The 23564-nt window shown below is 43.9% G+C and overlaps 17 non-coding genes across 17 annotated transcripts; all 17 read right to left on the bottom strand.

Annotated features, from left to right (window-relative positions):
* Positions 1 to 1644: 1644 nt before the first annotated feature.
* Positions 1645 to 1716, bottom strand: TRNAG-UCC (transfer RNA glycine (anticodon UCC)). Its single transcript has one exon. It is a non-coding gene; the product is annotated as a tRNA-Gly (tRNA).
* A 1501-nt stretch (positions 1717 to 3217) lies between these two features.
* On the bottom strand, positions 3218 to 3289 carry TRNAG-UCC (transfer RNA glycine (anticodon UCC)). The gene has a single exon. It is a non-coding gene; the product is annotated as a tRNA-Gly (tRNA).
* An 898-nt stretch (positions 3290 to 4187) lies between these two features.
* On the bottom strand, positions 4188 to 4259 carry TRNAG-UCC (transfer RNA glycine (anticodon UCC)). Its single transcript has one exon. It is a non-coding gene; the product is annotated as a tRNA-Gly (tRNA).
* Positions 4260 to 5760: 1501 nt separating this feature from the next.
* On the bottom strand, positions 5761 to 5832 carry TRNAG-UCC (transfer RNA glycine (anticodon UCC)). The gene has a single exon. It is a non-coding gene; the product is annotated as a tRNA-Gly (tRNA).
* An 899-nt stretch (positions 5833 to 6731) lies between these two features.
* On the bottom strand, positions 6732 to 6803 carry TRNAG-UCC (transfer RNA glycine (anticodon UCC)). Its single transcript has one exon. It is a non-coding gene; the product is annotated as a tRNA-Gly (tRNA).
* Positions 6804 to 8315: 1512 nt separating this feature from the next.
* On the bottom strand, positions 8316 to 8387 carry TRNAG-UCC (transfer RNA glycine (anticodon UCC)). Its single transcript has one exon. It is a non-coding gene; the product is annotated as a tRNA-Gly (tRNA).
* Positions 8388 to 9286: 899 nt separating this feature from the next.
* On the bottom strand, positions 9287 to 9358 carry TRNAG-UCC (transfer RNA glycine (anticodon UCC)). The gene has a single exon. It is a non-coding gene; the product is annotated as a tRNA-Gly (tRNA).
* Positions 9359 to 10870: 1512 nt separating this feature from the next.
* TRNAG-UCC (transfer RNA glycine (anticodon UCC)) lies at positions 10871 to 10942 on the bottom strand. The gene has a single exon. It is a non-coding gene; the product is annotated as a tRNA-Gly (tRNA).
* An 899-nt stretch (positions 10943 to 11841) lies between these two features.
* Positions 11842 to 11913, bottom strand: TRNAG-UCC (transfer RNA glycine (anticodon UCC)). Its single transcript has one exon. It is a non-coding gene; the product is annotated as a tRNA-Gly (tRNA).
* Positions 11914 to 13425: 1512 nt separating this feature from the next.
* On the bottom strand, positions 13426 to 13497 carry TRNAG-UCC (transfer RNA glycine (anticodon UCC)). The gene has a single exon. It is a non-coding gene; the product is annotated as a tRNA-Gly (tRNA).
* Positions 13498 to 14396: 899 nt separating this feature from the next.
* TRNAG-UCC (transfer RNA glycine (anticodon UCC)) lies at positions 14397 to 14468 on the bottom strand. The gene has a single exon. It is a non-coding gene; the product is annotated as a tRNA-Gly (tRNA).
* A 1512-nt stretch (positions 14469 to 15980) lies between these two features.
* TRNAG-UCC (transfer RNA glycine (anticodon UCC)) lies at positions 15981 to 16052 on the bottom strand. The gene has a single exon. It is a non-coding gene; the product is annotated as a tRNA-Gly (tRNA).
* Positions 16053 to 16951: 899 nt separating this feature from the next.
* Positions 16952 to 17023, bottom strand: TRNAG-UCC (transfer RNA glycine (anticodon UCC)). Its single transcript has one exon. It is a non-coding gene; the product is annotated as a tRNA-Gly (tRNA).
* Positions 17024 to 18524: 1501 nt separating this feature from the next.
* Positions 18525 to 18596, bottom strand: TRNAG-UCC (transfer RNA glycine (anticodon UCC)). The gene has a single exon. It is a non-coding gene; the product is annotated as a tRNA-Gly (tRNA).
* An 899-nt stretch (positions 18597 to 19495) lies between these two features.
* TRNAG-UCC (transfer RNA glycine (anticodon UCC)) lies at positions 19496 to 19567 on the bottom strand. The gene has a single exon. It is a non-coding gene; the product is annotated as a tRNA-Gly (tRNA).
* A 1512-nt stretch (positions 19568 to 21079) lies between these two features.
* TRNAG-UCC (transfer RNA glycine (anticodon UCC)) lies at positions 21080 to 21151 on the bottom strand. Its single transcript has one exon. It is a non-coding gene; the product is annotated as a tRNA-Gly (tRNA).
* Positions 21152 to 22050: 899 nt separating this feature from the next.
* Positions 22051 to 22122, bottom strand: TRNAG-UCC (transfer RNA glycine (anticodon UCC)). Its single transcript has one exon. It is a non-coding gene; the product is annotated as a tRNA-Gly (tRNA).
* Between the last annotated feature and the right edge of the window lie 1442 nt (positions 22123 to 23564).

Raw genomic sequence — 23564 nt, 5'->3', positions numbered from 1 at the left:
ATATCTCTCTCTGTGATACTAGCGCTAACATGCTCAGGATTTGGCTTTACCTGGGAGCCAGAGATCTACCCAGTGAGGGCTTGCCCGGTGTGAGGCTTTTGAGCGTTTGGGAGCGTTCGGGACGTTGGACAGGAAACTATGCAAATTTCAAGCATCCAACCTTCCTGCTGCAGTGAGAGGCTCTTTCCATTGACATCTGCCTCTTGGATTCCTCTCAACTTGCCTTCTGATAAAACATTTTGTGAGCTGCAGTTACCTTCGACAGCTACGAGGTGGCGCTACATTCAGGTCAGAGCACAAGTATGCAAAAATGTTACGGACTTTGGCCAGATTTATCGGTGGGTCTTGCATATTTTTTTCAGAGGCTAGAAATTGCCTAGAAATGCTTTTTAACATAGAGATGCTGGAGGTATAATGTCTGGTCGGGCCTCAGCCCTTTCATTGCCTGCCCAAAATAACATATTTATTACCAGCACATGTGAATGGCGACTCTGCTTTATGAAACTTATCATATATTAGGACAATGAATATAGCAGAAGGGGCGATTGAGATGTTTGCCTACGTATTTTTTAATTTCTATATATATGGCTGATTAATCTGTTCATGATATTTCCATTTTGTGACATGTTGAACTAAAATATATCCTGCTTGCAGAATACATAAGTATGTGCACTGCGTTGGCGGGGAATCGAACCCGGGTCAACTGCATGGAAGGCAGCTATGCTCACCACTATACCACCAACGCCCTCTGTCATTTATGCTTATTATTGTGTCTCTTTACTTTCAAAGTAAAGGGTGGATCCTTTGACGATCCCTCTCTTGTATTTCAGCAGACACAGATAGTTGAGAAGTCTTTTCTCACATAGCTGGCGCAAGCTTGCGCTTTTCCTTTCTGGCAGCGTGGAAATGACAGCTTGGTCCTTGGAAGGAAAATAAAGCAAATTTAGCAGAGGATGGTTTCGATCCATCGACCTCTGGGTTATGGGCCCAGCACGCTTCCGCTGCGCCACTCTGCTCCTCTGTGAAAGTGTTCTCTTTATGCAGATGAGGAGCATTCAGTGGAGTGACGTGGGCGTTCGGGACGTGAGAGGACGTTGGACAGGAAACTATGCAAATTTGAAGCATCCAACCTTCCTGCTGTAGTCAGAGGCTCTTTCTATGGACATCTGCCTCTTGGATTCCTCTCAACTTGCCCTCTTATGAAACATTTTGTGAGCTGCAGTTACCTCCGATGGCTACAAGGTGGCGCTACATTCAGGTGAGAGCACAAGTATGCCCAAAATGTTAGTGACTTTTGCCAGATTTATCGGTGGATCTTGCATATTTTTTTCAGAGGCTAGATATTGCCTAGAAATGCTTTTTAACATAGAGATGCTGGAGTTATAATGTCTGGTCGGGCCTCAGCCCTTTCATTGTCTGCCCACTGTAACATATTTATTACCAGCACATGTGAGTGGTGACTCTGCTTTATGGAACTTATCATATATTAGGGCAATGAATATAGCAGAAGGGGCGATCGAGATGTTTGCCTACGTATTTGTTTATTTTTTTATATCTGGCTGATTAATCTGTTCATGATATTTCCATTTTGTGACATATTGCATTAAAATATATCCAGCTTGCAGAATATATAAGTATTTGTACTGCGTTGGCCGGGAATCGAACCCGGGTCAACTGCTTGGAAGGCAGCTATGCTCACCACTATACCACCAACGCCCTATGATCTGTATGGTCTCGGTTCTAAACATTACGACCCTGAGTGCAATGTCTATCTTGCACCAGCTTCAACGGTGCATTTGGTTTAGATACCAACATGAAAAGCAGTAGAAAGTTTTTAGCAGAGGGTAAGGAACTGGGATTGAAACCAAGGTCAAAGCTGTGCGGAAGAGAAGAATGGAAAGCAGTAGTACAAATAATAGATATGAACATATAGATGCAGCATGGGAAGCAAAGCAGGGAAGAGAAAGAGAGAACATTCCAGGAAATGCCCAGGAGATAGATAATAGCACAACTAAAAGGGAAGAATGAAATTCAAAGCATGCCCAGAAAAGTGTTTGAAGGTCCCACCAGTCATTTATGCTTATTATTGTGTGTCTTTACTTTCAAAGTACAGGGTGGATCCTTTTACGATCCCTCTCTTGTATTTCAGCAGACACAGATAGTTGAGAAGTCTTTTCTCACATAGCTGGCAAAAGCTTGCGCTTTTACTTGCTGGCAGCCTGGGAATGACAGCTTGGTCCTTGGAAGAAAAATCAAGCAAAATTAGCAGAGGATGGTTTCGATCCATCGACCTCTGGGTTATGGGCCCAGCACGCTTCCGCTGCGCCACTCTGCTCCGTTGTGAAAGTGTTCTCTTTATGCAAATAAGGAGCATTCAGCAGAGTAGAGTGGGATTGGTCGGGCTCTCACCTCATTTGCCTAAGTATATCGCAAGGCATGCTGGGTGCAGAAAAACTTAATCTTCCCCTCTCACAATCAGTCATAACTGAAAGCCAGACACTATCAGGCACTAGCCGTTTCAAACATTTATCAAGACAGCAGCTCTTGAACCCTCTATATCTCTCTCTGTGATACTAGCGCTAACATGCTCAGGATTTGGCTTTACCTGGGAGCCAGAGATCTACCCGGTGAGGGCGAGGCTTTTGAGCGTTTGGGAGCGTTGTGGACGTTGGACAGGAAACTATGCAAATTTCAAGCATCCAACCTTCCTGCTGCAGTGAGAGGCTCTTTCCATGGACATCTGCCTCTTGGATTCCTCTCAACTTGCCTTCTGATAAAACATTTTGTGAGCTGCAGTTACCTTCGACAGCTACGAGGTGGCGCTACATTCAGGTCAAAGCACAAGTATGCAAAAATGTTACGGACTTTGGCCAGATTTATCGGTGGGTCTTGCATATTTTTTTCAGAGGCTAGAAATTGCCTAGAAAGGCTTTTTAACATAGAGATGCTGGAGGTATAATGTCTGGTCGGGCCTCAGCCCTTTCATTGCCTGCCCAAAATAACATATTTATTACCAGCACATGTGAATGGCGACTCTGCTTTATGAAACTTATCATATATTAGGACAATGAATATAGCAGAAGGGGCGATTGAGATGTTTGCCTACGTATTTTTTAATTTCTATATATATGGCTGATTAATCTGTTCATGATATTTCCATTTTGTGACATGTTGAACTAAAATATATCCTGCTTGCAGAATACATAAGTATTTGCACTGCGTTGGCCGGGAATCGAACCCGGGTCAACTGCTTGGAAGGCAGCTATGCTCACCACTATACCACCAACGCCCTCTGTCATTTATGCTTATTATTGTGTCTCTTTACTTTCAAAGTAAAGGGTGGATCCTTTGACGATCCCTCTCTTGTATTTCAGCAGACACAGATAGTTGAGAAGTCTTTTCTCACATAGCTGGCGCAAGCTTGCGCTTTTCCTTTCTGGCAGCGTGGAAATGACAGCTTGGTCCTTGGAAGGAAAATAAAGCAAATTTAGCAGAGGATGGTTTCGATCCATCGACCTCTGGGTTATGGGCCCAGCACGCTTCCGCTGCGCCACTCTGCTCCTCTGTGAAAGTGTTCTCTTTATGCAGATGAGGAGCATTCAGTGGAGTGACGTGGGCGTTCGGGACGTGAGAGGACGTTGGACAGGAAACTATGCAAATTTGAAGCATCCAACCTTCCTGCTGTAGTCAGAGGCTCTTTCTATGGACATCTGCCTCTTGGATTCCTCTCAACTTGCCCTCTTATGAAACATTTTGTGAGCTGCAGTTACCTCCGATGGCTACAAGGTGGCGCTACATTCAGGTGGAGCACAAGTATGCCCAAAATGTTAGTGACTTTTGCCAGATTTATCGGTGGATCTTGCATATTTTTTTCAGAGGCTAGATATTGCCTAGAAATGCTTTTTAACATAGAGATGCTGGAGTTATAATGTCTGGTCGGGTCTCAGCCCTTTCATTGTCTGCCCACTGTAACATATTTATTACCAGCACATGTGAGTGGTGACTCTGCTTTATGGAACTTATCATATATTAGGGCAATGAATATAGCAGAAGGGGCGATTGAGATGTTTGCCTACGTATTTGTTTATTTTTTTATATCTGGCTGATTAATCTGTTCATGATATTTCCATTTTGTGACATATTGCATTAAAATATATCCAGCTTGCAGAATATATAAGTATTTGTACTGCGTTGGCCGGGAATTGAACCCGGGTCAACTGCTTGGAAGGCAGCTATGCTCACCACTATACCACCAACGCCCTATGATCTGTATGCTCTCGGTTCTAAACATTACGACCCTGAGTGCAATGTCTATCTTGCACCAGCTTCAACGGTGCATTTGGTTTAGATACCAACATGAAAAGCAGTAGAAAGTTTTTAGCAGAGGGTAAGGAACTGGGATTGAAACCAAGGTCAAAGCTGTGCGGAAGAGAAGAATGGAAAGCAGTAGTACAAATAATAGATATGAACATATAGATGCAGCATGGGAAGCAAAGCAGGGAAGAGAAAGAGAGAACATTCCAGGAAATGCCCAGGAGATAGATAATAGCACAACTAAAAGGGAAGAATGAAATTCAAAGCATGCCCAGAAAAGTGTTTGAAGGTCCCACCAGTCATTTATGCTTATTATTGTGTGTCTTTACTTTCAAAGTACAGGGTGGATCCTTTTACGATCCCTCTCTTGTATTTCAGCAGACACAGATAGTTGAGAAGTCTTTTCTCACATAGCTGGCAAAAGCTTGCGCTTTTACTTGCTGGCAGCCTGGGAATGACAGCTTGGTCCTTGGAAGAAAAATCAAGCAAAATTAGCAGAGGATGGTTTCGATCCATCGACCTCTGGGTTATGGGCCCAGCACGCTTCCGCTGCGCCACTCTGCTCCATTGTGAAAGTGTTCTCTTTATGCAAATAAGGAGCATTCAGCAGAGTAGAGTGGGATTGGTCGGGCTCTCACCTCATTTGCCTAAGTATATCGCAAGGCATGCTGGGTGCAGAAAAACGTAATCTTCCCCTCTAACAATCAGTCATAACTGAAAGCCAGACACTCTCAGGCACTAGCCGTTTCAAACATTTATCAAGACAGCAGCTCTTGAACCCTCTATATCTCTCTCTGTGATACTAGCGCTAACATGCTCAGGATTTGGCTTTACCTGGGAGCCAGAGATCTACCCGGTGAGGGCGAGGCTTTTGAGCGTTTGGGAGCGTTGTGGACGTTGGACAGGAAACTATGCAAATTTCAAGCATCCAACCTTCCTGCTGCAGTGAGAGGCTCTTTCCATGGACATCTGCCTCTTGGATTCCTCTCAACTTGCCTTCTGATAAAACATTTTGTGAGCTGCAGTTACCTTCGACAGCTACGAGGTGGCGCTACATTCAGGTCAGAGCACAAGTATGCAAAAATGTTACGGACTTTGGCCAGATTTATCGGTGGGTCTTGCATATTTTTTTCAGAGGCTAGAAATTGCCTAGAAATGCTTTTTAACATAGAGATGCTGGAGGTATAATGTCTGGTCGGGCCTCAGCCCTTTCATTGCCTGCCCAAAATAACATATTTATTACCAGCACATGTGAATGGCGACTCTGCTTTATGAAACTTATCATATATTAGGACAATGAATATAGCAGAAGGGGCGATTGAGATGTTTGCCTACGTATTTTTTAATTTCTATATATATGGCTGATTAATCTGTTCATGATATTTCCATTTTGTGACATGTTGAACTAAAATATATCCTGCTTGCAGAATACATAAGTATTTGCACTGCGTTGGCCGGGAATCGAACCCGGGTCAACTGCTTGGAAGGCAGCTATGCTCACCACTATACCACCAACGCCCTCTGTCATTTATGCTTATTATTGTGTCTCTTTACTTTCAAAGTAAAGGGTGGATCCTTTGACGATCCCTCTCTTGTATTTCAGCAGACACAGATAGTTGAGAAGTCTTTTCTCACATAGCTGGCGCAAGCTTGCGCTTTTCCTTTCTGGCAGCGTGGAAATGACAGCTTGGTCCTTGGAAGGAAAATAAAGCAAATTTAGCAGAGGATGGTTTCGATCCATCGACCTCTGGGTTATGGGCCCAGCACGCTTCCGCTGCGCCACTCTGCTCCTCTGTGAAAGTGTTCTCTTTATGCAGATGAGGAGCATTCAGTGGAGTGACGTGGGCGTTCGGGACGTGAGAGGACGTTGGACAGGAAACTATGCAAATTTGAAGCATCCAACCTTCCTGCTGTAGTCAGAGGCTCTTTCTATGGACATCTGCCTCTTGGATTCCTCTCAACTTGCCCTCTTATGAAACATTTTGTGAGCTGCAGTTACCTCCGATGGCTACAAGGTGGCGCTACATTCAGGTGAGAGCACAAGTATGCCCAAAATGTTAGTGACTTTTGCCAGATTTATCGGTGGATCTTGCATATTTTTTTCAGAGGCTAGATATTGCCTAGAAATGCTTTTTAACATAGAGATGCTGGAGTTATAATGTCTGGTCGGGCCTCAGCCCTTTCATTGTCTGCCCACTGTAACATATTTATTACCAGCACATGTGAGTGGTGACTCTGCTTTATGGAACTTATCATATATTAGGGCAATGAATATAGCAGAAGGGGCGATCGAGATGTTTGCCTACGTATTTGTTTATTTTTTTATATCTGGCTGATTAATCTGTTCATGATATTTCCATTTTGTGACATATTGCATTAAAATATATCCAGCTTGCAGAATATATAAGTATTTGTACTGCGTTGGCCGGGAATCGAACCCGGGTCAACTGCTTGGAAGGCAGCTATGCTCACCACTATACCACCAACGCCCTATGATCTGTATGCTCTCGGTTCTAAACATTACGACCCTGAGTGCAATGTCTATCTTGCACCAGCTTCAACGGTGCATTTGGTTTAGATACCAACATGAAAAGCAGTAGAAAGTTTTTAGCAGAGGGTAAGGAACTGGGATTGAAACCAAGGTCAAAGCTGTGCGGAAGAGAAGAATGGAAAGCAGTAGTACAAATAATAGATATGAACATATAGATGCAGCATGGGAAGCAAAGCAGGGAAGAGAAAGAGAGAACATTCCAGGAAATGCCCAGGAGATAGATAATAGCACAACTAAAAGGGAAGAATGAAATTCAAAGCATGCCCAGAAAAGTGTTTGAAGGTCCCACCAGTCATTTATGCTTATTATTGTGTGTCTTTACTTTCAAAGTACAGGGTGGATCCTTTTACGATCCCTCTCTTGTATTTCAGCAGACACAGATAGTTGAGAAGTCTTTTCTCACATAGCTGGCAAAAGCTTGCGCTTTTACTTGCTGGCAGCCTGGGAATGACAGCTTGGTCCTTGGAAGAAAAATCAAGCAAAATTAGCAGAGGATGGTTTCGATCCATCGACCTCCGGGTTATGGGCCCAGCACGCTTCCGCTGCGCCACTCTGCTCCGTTGTGAAAGTGTTCTCTTTATGCAAATAAGGAGCATTCAGCAGAGTAGAGTGGGATTGGTCGGGCTCTCACCTCATTTGCCTAAGTATATCGCAAGGCATGCTGGGTGCAGAAAAACTTAATCTTCCCCTCTAACAATCAGTCATAACTGAAAGCCAGACACTCTCAGGCACTAGCCGTTTCAAACATTTATCAAGACAGCAGCTCTTGAACCCTCTATATCTCTCTCTGTGATACTAGCGCTAACATGCTCAGGATTTGGCTTTACCTGGGAGCCAGAGATCTACCCGGTGAGGGCTTGCCCGGTGTGAGGCTTTTGAGCGTTTGGGAGCGTTCGGGACGTTGGACAGGAAACTATGCAAATTTCAAGCATCCAACCTTCCTGCTGCAGTGAGAGGCTCTTTCCATGGACATCTGCCTCTTGGATTCCTCTCAACTTGCCTTCTGATAAAACATTTTGTGAGCTGCAGTTACCTTCGACAGCTACGAGGTGGCGCTACATTCAGGTCAGAGCACAAGTATGCAAAAATGTTACGGACTTTGGCCAGATTTATCGGTGGGTCTTGCATATTTTTTTCAGAGGCTAGAAATTGCCTAGAAATGCTTTTTAACATAGAGATGCTGGAGGTATAATGTCTGGTCGGGCCTCAGCCCTTTCATTGCCAGCCCAAAATAACATATTTATTACCAGCACATGTGAATGGCGACTCTGCTTTATGAAACTTATCATATATTAGGACAATGAATATAGCAGAAGGGGCGATTGAGATGTTTGCCTACGTATTTTTTAATTTCTATATATATGGCTGATTAATCTGTTCATGATATTTCCATTTTGTGACATGTTGAACTAAAATATATCCTGCCTGCAGAATACATAAGTATTTGCACTGCGTTGGCTGGGAATCGAACCCGGGTCAACTGCTTGGAAGGCAGCTATGCTCACCACTATACCACCAACGCCCTCTGTCATTTATGCTTATTATTGTGTCTCTTTACTTTCAAAGTAAAGGGTGGATCCTTTGACGATCCCTCTCTTGTATTTCAGCAGACACAGATAGTTGAGAAGTCTTTTCTCACATAGCTGGCGCAAGCTTGCGCTTTTCCTTTCTGGCAGCGTGGAAATGACAGCTTGGTCCTTGGAAGGAAAATAAAGCAAATTTAGCAGAGGATGGTTTCGATCCATCGACCTCTGGGTTATGGGCCCAGCACGCTTCCGCTGCGCCACTCTGCTCCTCTGTGAAAGTGTTCTCTTTATGCAGATGAGGAGCATTCAGTGGAGTGACGTGGGCGTTCGGGACGTGAGAGGACGTTGGACAGGAAACTATGCAAATTTGAAGCATCCAACCTTCCTGCTGTAGTCAGAGGCTCTTTCTATGGACATCTGCCTCTTGGATTCCTCTCAACTTGCCCTCTTATGAAACATTTTGTGAGCTGCAGTTACCTCCGATGGCTACAAGGTGGCGCTACATTCAGGTGAGAGCACAAGTATGCCCAAAATGTTAGTGACTTTTGCCAGATTTATCGGTGGATCTTGCATATTTTTTTCAGAGGCTAGATATTGCCTAGAAATGCTTTTTAACATAGAGATGCTGGAGTTATAATGTCTGGTCGGGCCTCAGCCCTTTCATTGTCTGCCCACTGTAACATATTTATTACCAGCACATGTGAGTGGTGACTCTGCTTTATGGAACTTATCATATATTAGGGCAATGAATATAGCAGAAGGGGCGATCGAGATGTTTGCCTACGTATTTGTTTATTTTTTTATATCTGGCTGATTAATCTGTTCATGATATTTCCATTTTGTGACATATTGCATTAAAATATATCCAGCTTGCAGAATATATAAGTATTTGTACTGCGTTGGCCGGGAATTGAACCCGGGTCAATTGCTTGGAAGGCAGCTATGCTCACCACTATACCACCAACGCCCTATGATCTGTATGCTCTCGGTTCTAAACATTACGACCCTGAGTGCAATGTCTATCTTGCACCAGCTTCAACGGTGCATTTGGTTTAGATACCAACATGAAAAGCAGTAGAAAGTTTTTAGCAGAGGGTAAGGAACTGGGATTGAAACCAAGGTCAAAGCTGTGCGGAAGAGAAGAATGGAAAGCAGTAGTACAAATAATAGATATGAACATATAGATGCAGCATGGGAAGCAAAGCAGGGAAGAGAAAGAGAGAACATTCCAGGAAATGCCCAGGAGATAGATAATAGCACAACTAAAAGGGAAGAATGAAATTCAAAGCATGCCCAGAAAAGTGTTTGAAGGTCCCACCAGTCATTTATGCTTATTATTGTGTGTCTTTACTTTCAAAGTACAGGGTGGATCCTTTTACGATCCCTCTCTTGTATTTCAGCAGACACAGATAGTTGAGAAGTCTTTTCTCACATAGCTGGCAAAAGCTTGCGCTTTTACTTGCTGGCAGCCTGGGAATGACAGCTTGGTCCTTGGAAGAAAAATCAAGCAAAATTAGCAGAGGATGGTTTCGATCCATCGACCTCCGGGTTATGGGCCCAGCACGCTTCCGCTGCGCCACTCTGCTCCGTTGTGAAAGTGTTCTCTTTATGCAAATAAGGAGCATTCAGCAGAGTAGAGTGGGATTGGTCGGGCTCTCACCTCATTTGCCTAAGTATATCGCAAGGCATGCTGGGTGCAGAAAAACTTAATCTTCCCCTCTAACAATCAGTCATAACTGAAAGCCAGACACTCTCAGGCACTAGCCGTTTCAAACATTTATCAAGACAGCAGCTCTTGAACCCTCTATATCTCTCTCTGTGATACTAGCGCTAACATGCTCAGGATTTGGCTTTACCTGGGAGCCAGAGATCTACCCGGTGAGGGCTTGCCCGGTGTGAGGCTTTTGAGCGTTTGGGAGCGTTCGGGACGTTGGACAGGAAACTATGCAAATTTCAAGCATCCAACCTTCCTGCTGCAGTGAGAGGCTCTTTCCATGGACATCTGCCTCTTGGATTCCTCTCAACTTGCCTTCTGATAAAACATTTTGTGAGCTGCAGTTACCTTCGACAGCTACGAGGTGGCGCTACATTCAGGTCAGAGCACAAGTATGCAAAAATGTTACGGACTTTGGCCAGATTTATCGGTGGGTCTTGCATATTTTTTTCAGAGGCTAGAAATTGCCTAGAAATGCTTTTTAACATAGAGATGCTGGAGGTATAATGTCTGGTCGGGCCTCAGCCCTTTCATTGCCTGCCCAAAATAACATATTTATTACCAGCACATGTGAATGGCGACTCTGCTTTATGAAACTTATCATATATTAGGACAATGAATATAGCAGAAGGGGCGATTGAGATGTTTGCCTACGTATTTTTTAATTTCTATATATATGGCTGATTAATCTGTTCATGATATTTCCATTTTGTGACATGTTGAACTAAAATATATCCTGCTTGCAGAATACATAAGTATTTGCACTGCGTTGGCCGGGAATCGAACCCGGGTCAACTGCTTGGAAGGCAGCTATGCTCACCACTATACCACCAACGCCCTCTGTCATTTATGCTTATTATTGTGTCTCTTTACTTTCAAAGTAAAGGGTGGATCCTTTGACGATCCCTCTCTTGTATTTCAGCAGACACAGATAGTTGAGAAGTCTTTTCTCACATAGCTGGCGCAAGCTTGCGCTTTTCCTTTCTGGCAGCGTGGAAATGACAGCTTGGTCCTTGGAAGGAAAATAAAGCAAATTTAGCAGAGGATGGTTTCGATCCATCGACCTCTGGGTTATGGGCCCAGCACGCTTCCGCTGCGCCACTCTGCTCCTCTGTGAAAGTGTTCTCTTTATGCAGATGAGGAGCATTCAGTGGAGTGACGTGGGCGTTCGGGACGTGAGAGGACGTTGGACAGGAAACTATGCAAATTTGAAGCATCCAACCTTCCTGCTGTAGTCAGAGGCTCTTTCTATGGACATCTGCCTCTTGGATTCCTCTCAACTTGCCCTCTTATGAAACATTTTGTGAGCTGCAGTTACCTCCGATGGCTACAAGGTGGCGCTACATTCAGGTGAGAGCACAAGTATGCCCAAAATGTTAGTGACTTTTGCCAGATTTATCGGTGGATCTTGCATATTTTTTTCAGAGGCTAGATATTGCCTAGAAATGCTTTTTAACATAGAGATGCTGGAGTTATAATGTCTGGTCGGGCCTCAGCCCTTTCATTGTCTGCCCACTGTAACATATTTATTACCAGCACATGTGAGTGGTGACTCTGCTTTATGGAACTTATCATATATTAGGGCAATGAATATAGCAGAAGGGGCGATCGAGATGTTTGCCTACGTATTTGTTTATTTTTTTATATCTGGCTGATTAATCTGTTCATGATATTTCCATTTTGTGACATATTGCATTAAAATATATCCAGCTTGCAGAATATATAAGTATTTGTACTGCGTTGGCCGGGAATCGAACCCGGGACAACTGCTTGGAAGGCAGCTATGCTCACCACTATACCACCAACGCCCTATGATCTGTATGCTCTCGGTTCTAAACATTACGACCCTGAGTGCAATGTCTATCTTGCACCAGCTTCAACGGTGCATTTGGTTTAGATACCAACATGAAAAGCAGTAGAAAGTTTTTAGCAGAGGGTAAGGAACTGGGATTGAAACCAAGGTCAAAGCTGTGCGGAAGAGAAGAATGGAAAGCAGTAGTACAAATAATAAATATGAACATATAGATGCAGCATGGGAAGCAAAGCAGGGAAGAGAAAGAGAGAACATTCCAGGAAATGCCCAGGAGATAGATAATAGCACAACTAAAAGGGAAGAATGAAATTCAAAGCATGCCCAGAAAAGTGTTTGAAGGTCCCACCAGTCATTTATGCTTATTATTGTGTGTCTTTACTTTCAAAGTACAGGGTGGATCCTTTTACGATCCCTCTCTTGTATTTCAGCAGACACAGATAGTTGAGAAGTCTTTTCTCACATAGCTGGCAAAAGCTTGCGCTTTTACTTGCTGGCAGCCTGGGAATGACAGCTTGGTCCTTGGAAGAAAAATCAAGCAAAATTAGCAGAGGATGGTTTCGATCCATCGACCTCTGGGTTATGGGCCCAGCACGCTTCCGCTGCGCCACTCTGCTCCGTTGTGAAAGTGCTCTCTTTATGCAAATAAGGAGCATTCAGCAGAGTAGAGTGGGATTGGTCGGGCTCTCACCTCATTTGCCTAAGTATATCGCACGGCATGCTGGGTGCAGAAAAACTTAATCTTCCCCTCTCACAATCAGTCATAACTGAAAGCCAGACACTCTCAGGCACTAGCCGTTTCAAACATTTATCAAGACAGCAGCTCTTGAACCCTCTATATCTCTCTCTGTGATACTAGCGCTAACATGCTCAGGATTTGGCTTTACCTGGGAGCCAGAGATCTACCCGGTGAGGGCTTGCCCGGTGTGAGGCTTTTGAGCGTTTGGGAGCGTTCGGGACGTTGGACAGGAAACTATGCAAATTTCAAGCATCCAACCTTCCTGCTGCAGTGAGAGGCTCTTTCCATGGACATCTGCCTCTTGGATTCCTCTCAACTTGCCTTCTGATAAAACATTTTGTGAGCTGCAGTTACCTTCGACAGCTACGAGGTGGCGCTACATTCAGGTCAGAGCACAAGTATGCAAAAATGTTACGGACTTTGGCCAGATTTATCGGTGGGTCTTGCATATTTTTTTCAGAGGCTAGAAATTGCCTAGAAATGCTTTTTAACATAGAGATGCTGGAGGTATAATGTCTGGTCGGGCCTCAGCCCTTTCATTGCCTGCCCAAAATAACATATTTATTACCAGCACATGTGAATGGCGACTCTTCTTTATGAAACTTATCATATATTAGGACAATGAATATAGCAGAAGGGGCGATTGAGATGTTTGCCTACGTATTTTTTAATTTCTATATATATGGCTGATTAATCTGTTCATGATATTTCCATTTTGTGACATGTTGAACTAAAATATATCCTGCTTGCAGAATACATAAGTATTTGCACTGCGTTGGCCGGGAATCGAACCCGGGTCAACTGCATGGAAGGCAGCTATGCTCACCACTATACCACCAACGCCCTCTGTCATTTATGCTTATTATTGTGTCTCTTTACTTTCAAAGTAAAGGGTGGATCCTTTGACGATCCCTCTCTTGTATTTCAGCAGACACAGATAGTTGAGAAGTCTTTTCTCACATAGCTGGCGCAAGCTTGCGCTTTTCCTTTCTGGCAGCGTGGAAATGACAGCTTGGTCCTTGGAAGGAAAATAAAGCAAATTTAGCAGAGGATGGTTTCGATCCATCGACCTCTGGGTTATGGGCCCAGCACGCTTCCGCTGCGCCACTCTGCTCCTCTGTGAAAGTGTTCTCTTTATGCAGATGAGGAGCATTCAGTGGAGTGACGTGGGCGTTCGGGACGTGAGAGGACGTTGGACAGGAAACTATGCAAATTTGAAGCATCCAACCTTCCTGCTGTAGTCAGAGGCTCTTTCTATGGACATCTGCCTCTTGGATTCCTCTCAACTTGCCCTCTTATGAAACATTTTGTGAGCTGCAGTTACCTCCGATGGCTACAAGGTGGCGCTACATTCAGGTGAGAGCACAAGTATGCCCAAAATGTTAGTGACTTTTGCCAGATTTATCGGTGGATCTTGCATATTTTTTTCAGAGGCTAGATATTGCCTAGAAATGCTTTTTAACATAGAGATGCTGGAGTTATAATGTCTGGTCGGGCCTCAGCCCTTTCATTGTCTGCCCACTGTAACATATTTATTACCAGCACATGTGAGTGGTGACTCTGCTTTATGGAACTTATCATATATTAGGGCAATGAATATAGCAGAAGGGGCGATCGAGATGTTTGCCTACGTATTTGTTTATTTTTTTATATCTGGCTGATTAATCTGTTCATGATATTTCCATTTTGTGACATATTGCATTAAAATATATCCAGCTTGCAGAATATATAAGTATTTGTACTGCGTTGGCCGGGAATCGAACCCGGGTCAACTGCTTGGAAGGCAGCTATGCTCACCACTATACCACCAACGCCCTATGATCTGTATGCTCTCGGTTCTAAACATTACGACCCTGAGTGCAATGTCTATCTTGCACCAGCTTCAACGGTGCATTTGGTTTAGATACCAACATGAAAAGCAGTAGAAAGTTTTTAGCAGAGGGTAAGGAACTGGGATTGAAACCAAGGTCAAAGCTGTGCGGAAGAGAAGAATGGAAAGCAGTAGTACAAATAATAGATATGAACATATAGATGCAGCATGGGAAGCAAAGCAGGGAAGAGAAAGAGAGAACATTCCAGGAAATGCCCAGGAGATAGATAATAGCACAACTAAAAGGGAAGAATGAAATTCAAAGCATGCCCAGAAAAGTGTTTGAAGGTCCCACCAGTCATTTATGCTTATTATTGTGTGTCTTTACTTTCAAAGTACAGGGTGGATCCTTTTACGATCCCTCTCTTGTATTTCAGCAGACACAGATAGTTGAGAAGTCTTTTCTCACATAGCTGGCAAAAGCTTGCGCTTTTACTTGCTGGCAGCCTGGGAATGACAGCTTGGTCCTTGGAAGAAAAATCAAGCAAAATTAGCAGAGGATGGTTTCGATCCATCGACCTCTGGGTTATGGGCCCAGCACGCTTCCGCTGCGCCACTCTGCTCCGTTGTGAAAGTGCTCTCTTTATGCAAATAAGGAGCATTCAGCAGAGTAGAGTGGGATTGGTCAGGCTCTCACCTCATTTGCCTAAGTATATCGCAAGGCATGCTGGGTGCAGAAAAACTTAATCTTCCCCTCTCACAATCAGTCATAACTGAAAGCCAGACACTCTCAGGCACTAGCCGTTTCAAACATTTATCAAGACAGCAGCTCTTGAACCCTCTATATCTCTCTCTGTGATACTAGCGCTAACATGCTCAGGATTTGGCTTTACCTGGGAGCCAGAGATCTACCCGGTGAGGGCTTGCCCGGTGTGAGGCTTTTGAGCGTTTGGGAGCGTTCGGGACGTTGGACAGGAAACTATGCAAATTTCAAGCATCCAACCTTCCTGCTGCAGTGAGAGGCTCTTTCCATGGACATCTGCCTCTTGGATTCCTCTCAACTTGCCTTCTGATAAAACATTTTGTGAGCTGCAGTTACCTTCGACAGCTACGAGGTGGCGCTACATTCAGGTCAGAGCACAAGTATGCAAAAATGTTACGGACTTTGGCCAGATTTATCGGTGGGTCTTGCATATTTTTTTCAGAGGCTAGAAATTGCCTAGAAATGCTTTTTAACATAGAGATGCTGGAGGTATAATGTCTGGTCGGGCCTCAGCCCTTTCATTGCCTGCCCAAAATAACATATTTATTACCAGCACATGTGAATGGCGACTCTGCTTTATGAAACTTATCATATATTAGGACAATGAATATAGCAGAAGGGGCGATTGAGATGTTTGCCTACGTATTTTTTAATTTCTATATATATGGCTGATTAATCTGTTCATGATATTTCCATTTTGTGACATGTTGAACTAAAATATATCCTGCTTGCAGAATACATAAGTATTTGCACTGCGTTGGCCGGGAATCGAACCCGGGTCAACTGCATGGAAGGCAGCTATGCTCACCACTATACCACCAACGCCCTCTGTCATTTATGCTTATTATTGTGTCTCTTTACTTTCAAAGTAAAGGGTGGATCCTTTGACGATCCCTCTCTTGTATTTCAGCAGACACAGATAGTTGAGAAGTCTTTTCTCACATAGCTGGCGCAAGCTTGCGCTTTTCCTTTCTGGCAGCGTGGAAATGACAGCTTGGTCCTTGGAAGGAAAATAAAGCAAATTTAGCAGAGGATGGTTTCGATCCATCGACCTCTGGGTTATGGGCCCAGCACGCTTCCGCTGCGCCACTCTGCTCCTCTGTGAAAGTGTTCTCTTTATGCAGATGAGGAGCATTCAGTAGAGTGACGTGGGCGTTCGGGACGTGAGAGGACGTTGGACAGGAAACTATGCAAATTTGAAGCATCCAACCTTCCTGCTGTAGTCAGAGGCTCTTTCTATGGACATCTGCCTCTTGGATTCCTCTCAACTTGCCCTCTTATGAAACATTTTGTGAGCTGCAGTTACCTCCGATGGCTACAAGGTGGCGCTACATTCAGGTGAGAGCACAAGTATGCCCAAAATGTTAGTGACTTTTGCCAGATTTATCGGTGGATCTTGCATATTTTTTTCAGAGGCTAGATATTGCCTAGAAATGCTTTTTAACATAGAGATGCTGGAGGTATAATGTCTGGTCGGGCCTCAGCCCTTTCATTGTCTGCCCACTGTAACATATTTATTACCAGCACATGTGAGTGGTGACTCTGCTTTATGGAACTTATCATATATTAGGGCAATGAATATAGCAGAAGGGGCGATCGAGATGTTTGCCTACGTATTTGTTTATTTTTTTATATCTGGCTGATTAATCTGTTCATGATATTTCCATTTTGTGACATATTGCATTAAAATATATCCAGCTTGCAGAATATATAAGTATTTGTACTGCGTTGGCCGGGAATCGAACCCGGGTCAACTGCTTGGAAGGCAGCTATGCTCACCACTATACCACCAACGCCCTATGATCTGTATGCTCTCGGTTCTAAACATTACGACCCTGAGTGCAATGTCTATCTTGCACCAGCTTCAACGGTGCATTTGGTTTAGATACCAACATGAAAAGCAGTAGAAAGTTTTTAGCAGAGGGTAAGGAACTGGGATTGAAACCAAGGTCAAAGCTGTGCGGAAGAGAAGAATGGAAAGCAGTAGTACAAATAATAGATATGAACATATAGATGCAGCATGGGAAGCAAAGCAGGGAAGAGAAAGAGAGAACATTCCAGGAAATGCCCAGGAGATAGATAATAGCACAACTAAAAGGGAAGAATGAAATTCAAAGCATGCCCAGAAAAGTGTTTGAAGGTCCCACCAGTCATTTATGCTTATTATTGTGTGTCTTTACTTTCAAAGTACAGGGTGGATCCTTTTACGATCCCTCTCTTGTATTTCAGCAGACACAGATAGTTGAGAAGTCTTTTCTCACATAGCTGGCAAAAGCTTGCGCTTTTACTTGCTGGCAGCCTGGGAATGACAGCTTGGTCCTTGGAAGAAAAATCAAGCAAAATTAGCAGAGGATGGTTTCGATCCATCGACCTCTGGGTTATGGGCCCAGCACGCTTCCGCTGCGCCACTCTGCTCCGTTGTGAAAGTGCTCTCTTTATGCAAATAAGGAGCATTCAGCAGAGTAGAGTGGGATTGGTCAGGCTCTCACCTCATTTGCCTAAGTATATCGCAAGGCATGCTGGGTGCAGAAAAACTTAATCTTCCCCTCTCACAATCAGTCATAACTGAAAGCCAGACACTCTCAGGCACTAGCCGTTTCAAACATTTATCAAGACAGCAGCTCTTGAACCCTCTATATCTCTCTCTGTGATACTAGCGCTAACATGCTCAGGATTTGGCTTTACCTGGGAGCCAGAGATCTACCCGGTGAGGGCGAGGCTTTTGAGCGTTTGGGAGCGTTCGGGACGTTGGACAGGAAACTATGCAAATTTCAAGCATCCAACCTTCCTGCTGCAGTGAGAGGCTCTTTCCATGGACATCTGCCTCTTGGATTCCTCTCAACTTGCCTTCTGATAAAACATTTTGTGAGCTGCAGTTACCTTCGACAGCTACGAGGTGGCGCTACATTCAGGTCAGAGCACAAGTATGCAAAAATGTTACGGACTTTGGCCAGATTTATCGGTGGGTCTTGCATATTTTTTTCAGAGGCTAGAAATTGCCTAGAAATGCTTTTTAACATAGAGATGCTGGAGGTATAATGTCTGGTCGGGCCTCAGCCCTTTCATTGCCTGCCCAAAATAACATATTTATTACCAGCACATGTGAATGGCGACTCTGCTTTATGAAACTTATCATATATTAGGACAATGAATATAGCAGAAGGGGCGATTGAGATGTTTGCCTACGTATTTTTTAATTTCTATATATATGGCTGATTAATCTGTTCATGATATTTCCATTTTGTGACATGTTGAACTAAAATATATCCTGCTTGCAGAATACATAAGTATTTGCACTGCGTTGGCCGGGAATCGAACCCGGGTCAACTGCATGGAAGGCAGCTATGCTCACCACTATACCACCAACGCCCTCTGTCATTTATGCTTATTATTGTGTCTCTTTACTTTCAAAGTAAAGGGTGGATCCTTTGACGATCCCTCTCTTGTATTTCAGCAGACACAGATAGTTGAGAAGTCTTTTCTCACATAGCTGGCGCAAGCTTGCGCTTTTCCTTTCTGGCAGCGTGGAAATGACAGCTTGGTCCTTGGAAGGAAAATAAAGCAAATTTAGCAGAGGATGGTTTCGATCCATCGACCTCTGGGTTATGGGCCCAGCACGCTTCCGCTGCGCCACTCTGCTCCTCTGTGAAAGTGTTCTCTTTATGCAGATGAGGAGCATTCAGTGGAGTGACGTGGGCGTTCGGGACGTGAGAGGACGTTGGACAGGAAACTATGCAAATTTGAAGCATCCAACCTTCCTGCTGTAGTCAGAGGCTCTTTCTATGGACATCTGCCTCTTGGATTCCTCTCAACTTGCCCTCTTATGAAACATTTTGTGAGCTGCAGTTACCTCCGATGGCTACAAGGTGGCGCTACATTCAGGTGAGAGCACAAGTATGCCCAAAATGTTAGTGACTTTTGCCAGATTTATCGGTGGATCTTGCATATTTTTTTCAGAGGCTAGATATTGCCTAGAAATGCTTTTTAACATAGAGATGCTGGAGTTATAATGTCTGGTCGGGCCTCAGCCCTTTCATTGTCTGCCCACTGTAACATATTTATTACCAGCACATGTGAGTGGTGACTCTGCTTTATGGAACTTATCATATATTAGGGCAATGAATATAGCAGAAGGGGCGATCGAGATGTTTGCCTACGTATTTGTTTATTTTTTTATATCTGGCTGATTAATCTGTTCATGATATTTCCATTTTGTGACATATTGCATTAAAATATATCCAGCTTGCAGAATATATAAGTATTTGTACTGCGTTGGCCGGGAATCGAACCCGGGTCAACTGCTTGGAAGGCAGCTATGCTCACCACTATACCACCAACACCCTATGATCTGTATGCTCTCGGTTCTAAACATTACGACCCTGAGTGCAATGTCTATCTTGCACCAGCTTCAACGGTGCATTTGGTTTAGATACCAACATGAAAAGCAGTAGAAAGTTTTTAGCAGAGGGTAAGGAACTGGGATTGAAACCAAGGTCAAAGCTGTGCGGAAGAGAAGAATGGAAAGCAGTAGTACAAATAATAGATATGAACATATAGATGCAGCATGGGAAGCAAAGCAGGGAAGAGAAAGAGAGAACATTCCAGGAAATGCCCAGGAGATAGATAATAGCACAACTAAAAGGGAATAATGAAATTCGAAGCATGCCCAGAAAAGTGTTTGAAGGTCCCACCAGTCATTTATGCTTATTATTGTGTGTCTTTACTTTCAAAGTACAGGGTGGATCCTTTTACGATCCCTCTCTTGTATTTCAGCAGACACAGATAGTTGAGAAGTCTTTTCTCACATAGCTGGCAAAAGCTTGCGCTTTTACTTGCTGGCAGCCTGGGAATGACAGCTTGGTCCTTGGAAGAAAAATCAAGCAAAATTAGCAGAGGATGGTTTCGATCCATCGACCTCTGGGTTATGGGCCCAGCACGCTTCCGCTGCGCCACTCTGGTCTGTTGTGAAAGTGTTCTCTTTATGCAAATAAGGAGCATTCAGCAGAGTAGAGTGGGATTGGTCGGGCTCTCACCTCATTTGCCTAAGTATATCGCAAGGCATGCTGGGTGCAGAAAAACTTAATCTTCCCCTCTCACAATCAGTCATAACTGAAAGCCAGACACTCTCAGGCACTAGCCGTTTCAAACATTTATCAAGACAGCAGCTCTTGAACCCTCTATATCTCTCTCTGTGATACTAGCGCTAACATGCTCAGGATTTGGCTTTACCTGGGAGCCAGAGATCTACCCGGTGAGGGCTTGCCCGGTGTGAGGCTTTTGAGCGTTTGGGAGCGTTGTGGACGTTGGACAGGAAACTATGCAAATTTCAAGCATCCAACCTTCCTGCTGCAGTGAGAGGCTCTTTCCATGGACATCTGCCTCTTGGATTCCTCTCAACTTGCCTTCTGATAAAACATTTTGTGAGCTGCAGTTACCTTCGACAGCTACGAGGTGGCGCTACATTCAGGTCAGAGCACAAGTATGCAAAAATGTTACGGACTTTGGCCAGATTTATCGGTGGGTCTTGCATATTTTTTTCAGAGGCTAGAAATTGCCTAGAAATGCTTTTTAACATAGAGATGCTGGAGGTATAATGTCTGGTCGGGCCTCAGCCCTTTCATTGCCTGCCCAAAATAACATATTTATTACCAGCACATGTGAATGGCGACTCTGCTTTATGAAACTTATCATATATTAGGACAATGAATATAGCAGAAGGGGCGATTGAGATGTTTGCCTACGTATTTTTTAATTTCTATATATATGGCTGATTAATCTGTTCATGATATTTCCATTTTGTGACATGTTGAACTAAAATATATCCTGCTTGCAGAATACATAAGTATTTGCACTGCGTTGGCCGGGAATCGAACCCGGGTCAACTGCATGGAAGGCAGCTATGCTCACCACTATACCACCAACGCCCTCTGTCATTTATGCTTATTATTGTGTCTCTGTACTTTCAAAGTAAAGGGTGGATCCTTTGACGATCCCTCTCTTGTATTTCAGCAGACACAGATAGTTGAGAAGTCTTTTCTCACATAGCTGGCGCAAGCTTGCGCTTTTCCTTTCTGGCAGCGTGGAAATGACAGCTTGGTCCTTGGAAGGAAAATAAAGCAAATTTAGCAGAGGATGGTTTCGATCCATCGACCTCTGGGTTATGGGCCCAGCACGCTTCCGCTGCGCCACTCTGCTCCTCTGTGAAAGTGTTCTCTTTATGCAGATGAGGAGCATTCAGTGGAGTGACGTGGGCGTTCGGGACGTGAGAGGACGTTGGACAGGAAACTATGCAAATTTGAAGCATCCAACCTTCCTGCTGTAGTCAGAGGCTCTTTCTATGGACATCTGCCTCTTGGATTCCTCTCAACTTGCCCTCTTATGAAACATTTTGTGAGCTGCAGTTACCTCCGATGGCTACAAGGTGGCGCTACATTCAGGTGAGAGCACAAGTATGCCCAAAATGTTAGTGACTTTTGCCAGATTTATCGGTGGATCTTGCATATTTTTTTCAGAGGCTAGATATTGCCTAGAAATGCTTTTTAACATAGAGATGCTGGAGTTATAATGTCTGGTCGGGCCTCAGCCCTTTCATTGTCTGCCCACTGTAACATATTTATTACCAGCACATGTGAGTGGTGACTCTGCTTTATGGAACTTATCATATATTAGGGCAATGAATATAGCAGAAGGGGCAATCGAGATGTTTGCCTACGTATTTGTTTATTTTTTTATATCTGGCTGATTAATCTGTTCATGATATTTCCATTTTGTGACATATTGCATTAAAATATATCCAGCTTGCAGAATATATAAGTATTTGTACTGCGTTGGCCGGGAATCGAACCCGGGTCAACTGCTTGGAAGGCAGCTATGCTCACCACTATACCACCAACGCCCTATGATCTGTATGCTCTCGGTTCTAAACATTACGACCCTGAGTGCAATGTCTATCTTGCACCAGCTTCAACGGTGCATTTGGTTTAGATACCAACATGAAAAGCAGTAGAAAGTTTTTAGCAGAGGGTAAGGAACTGGGATTGAAACCAAGGTCAAAGCTGTGCGGAAGAGAAGAATGGAAAGCAGTAGTACAAATAATAGATATGAACATATAGATGCAGCATGGGAAGCAAAGCAGGGAAGAGAAAGAGAGAACATTCCAGGAAATGCCCAGGAGATAGATAATAGCACAACTAAAAGGGAATAATGAAATTCGAAGCATGCCCAGAAAAGTGTTTGAAGGTCCCACCAGTCATTTATGCTTATTATTGTGTGTCTTTACTTTCAAAGTACAGGGTGGATCCTTTTACGATCCCTCTCTTGTATTTCAGCAGACACAGATAGTTGAGAAGTCTTTTCTCACATAGCTGGCAAAAGCTTGCGCTTTTACTTGCTGGCAGCCTGGGAATGACAGCTTGGTCCTTGGAAGAAAAATCAAGCAAAATTAGCAGAGGATGGTTTCGATCCATCGACCTCTGGGTTATGGGCCCAGCACGCTTCCGCTGCGCCACTCTGGTCTGTTGTGAAAGTGTTCTCTTTATGCAAATAAGGAGCATTCAGCAGAGTAGAGTGGGATTGGTCGGGCTCTCACCTCATTTGCCTAAGTATATCGCAAGGCATGCTGGGTGCAGAAAAACTTAATCTTCCCCTCTCACAATCAGTCATAACTGAAAGCCAGACACTCTCAGGCACTAGCCGTTTCAAACATTTATCAAGACAGCAGCTCTTGAACCCTCTATATCTCTCTCTGTGATACTAGCGCTAACATGCTCAGGATTTGGCTTTACCTGGGAGCCAGAGATCTACCCGGTGAGGGCTTGCCCGGTGTGAGGCTTTTGAGCGTTTGGGAGCGTTGTGGACGTTGGACAGGAAACTATGCAAATTTCAAGCATCCAACCTTCCTGCTGCAGTGAGAGGCTCTTTCCATGGACATCTGCCTCTTGGATTCCTCTCAACTTGCCTTCTGATAAAACATTTTGTGAGCTGCAGTTACCTTCGACAGCTACGAGGTGGCGCTACATTCAGGTCAGAGCACAAGTATGCAAAAATGTTACGGACTTTGGCCAGATTTATCGGTGGGTCTTGCATATTTTTTTCAGAGGCTAGAAATTGCCTAGAAATGCTTTTTAACATAGAGATGCTGGAGGTATAATGTCTGGTCGGGCCTCAGCCCTTTCATTGCCTGCCCAAAATAACATATTTATTACCAGCACATGTGAATGGCGACTCTGCTTTATGAAACTTATCATATATTAGGACAATGAATATAGCAGAAGGGGCGATTGAGATGTTTGCCTACGTATTTTTTAATTTCTATATATATGGCTGATTAATCTGTTC

The sequence above is a fragment of the Lissotriton helveticus genome, chromosome 11 (genome assembly GCF_964261635.1).
Source record: "Lissotriton helveticus chromosome 11, aLisHel1.1, whole genome shotgun sequence".
Lineage (NCBI taxonomy): Eukaryota > Metazoa > Chordata > Amphibia > Caudata > Salamandridae > Lissotriton > Lissotriton helveticus.
The sequence above is the reverse complement of the archived record's forward strand: the minus strand, read 5'-3'. Positions and strand labels throughout refer to the sequence as shown.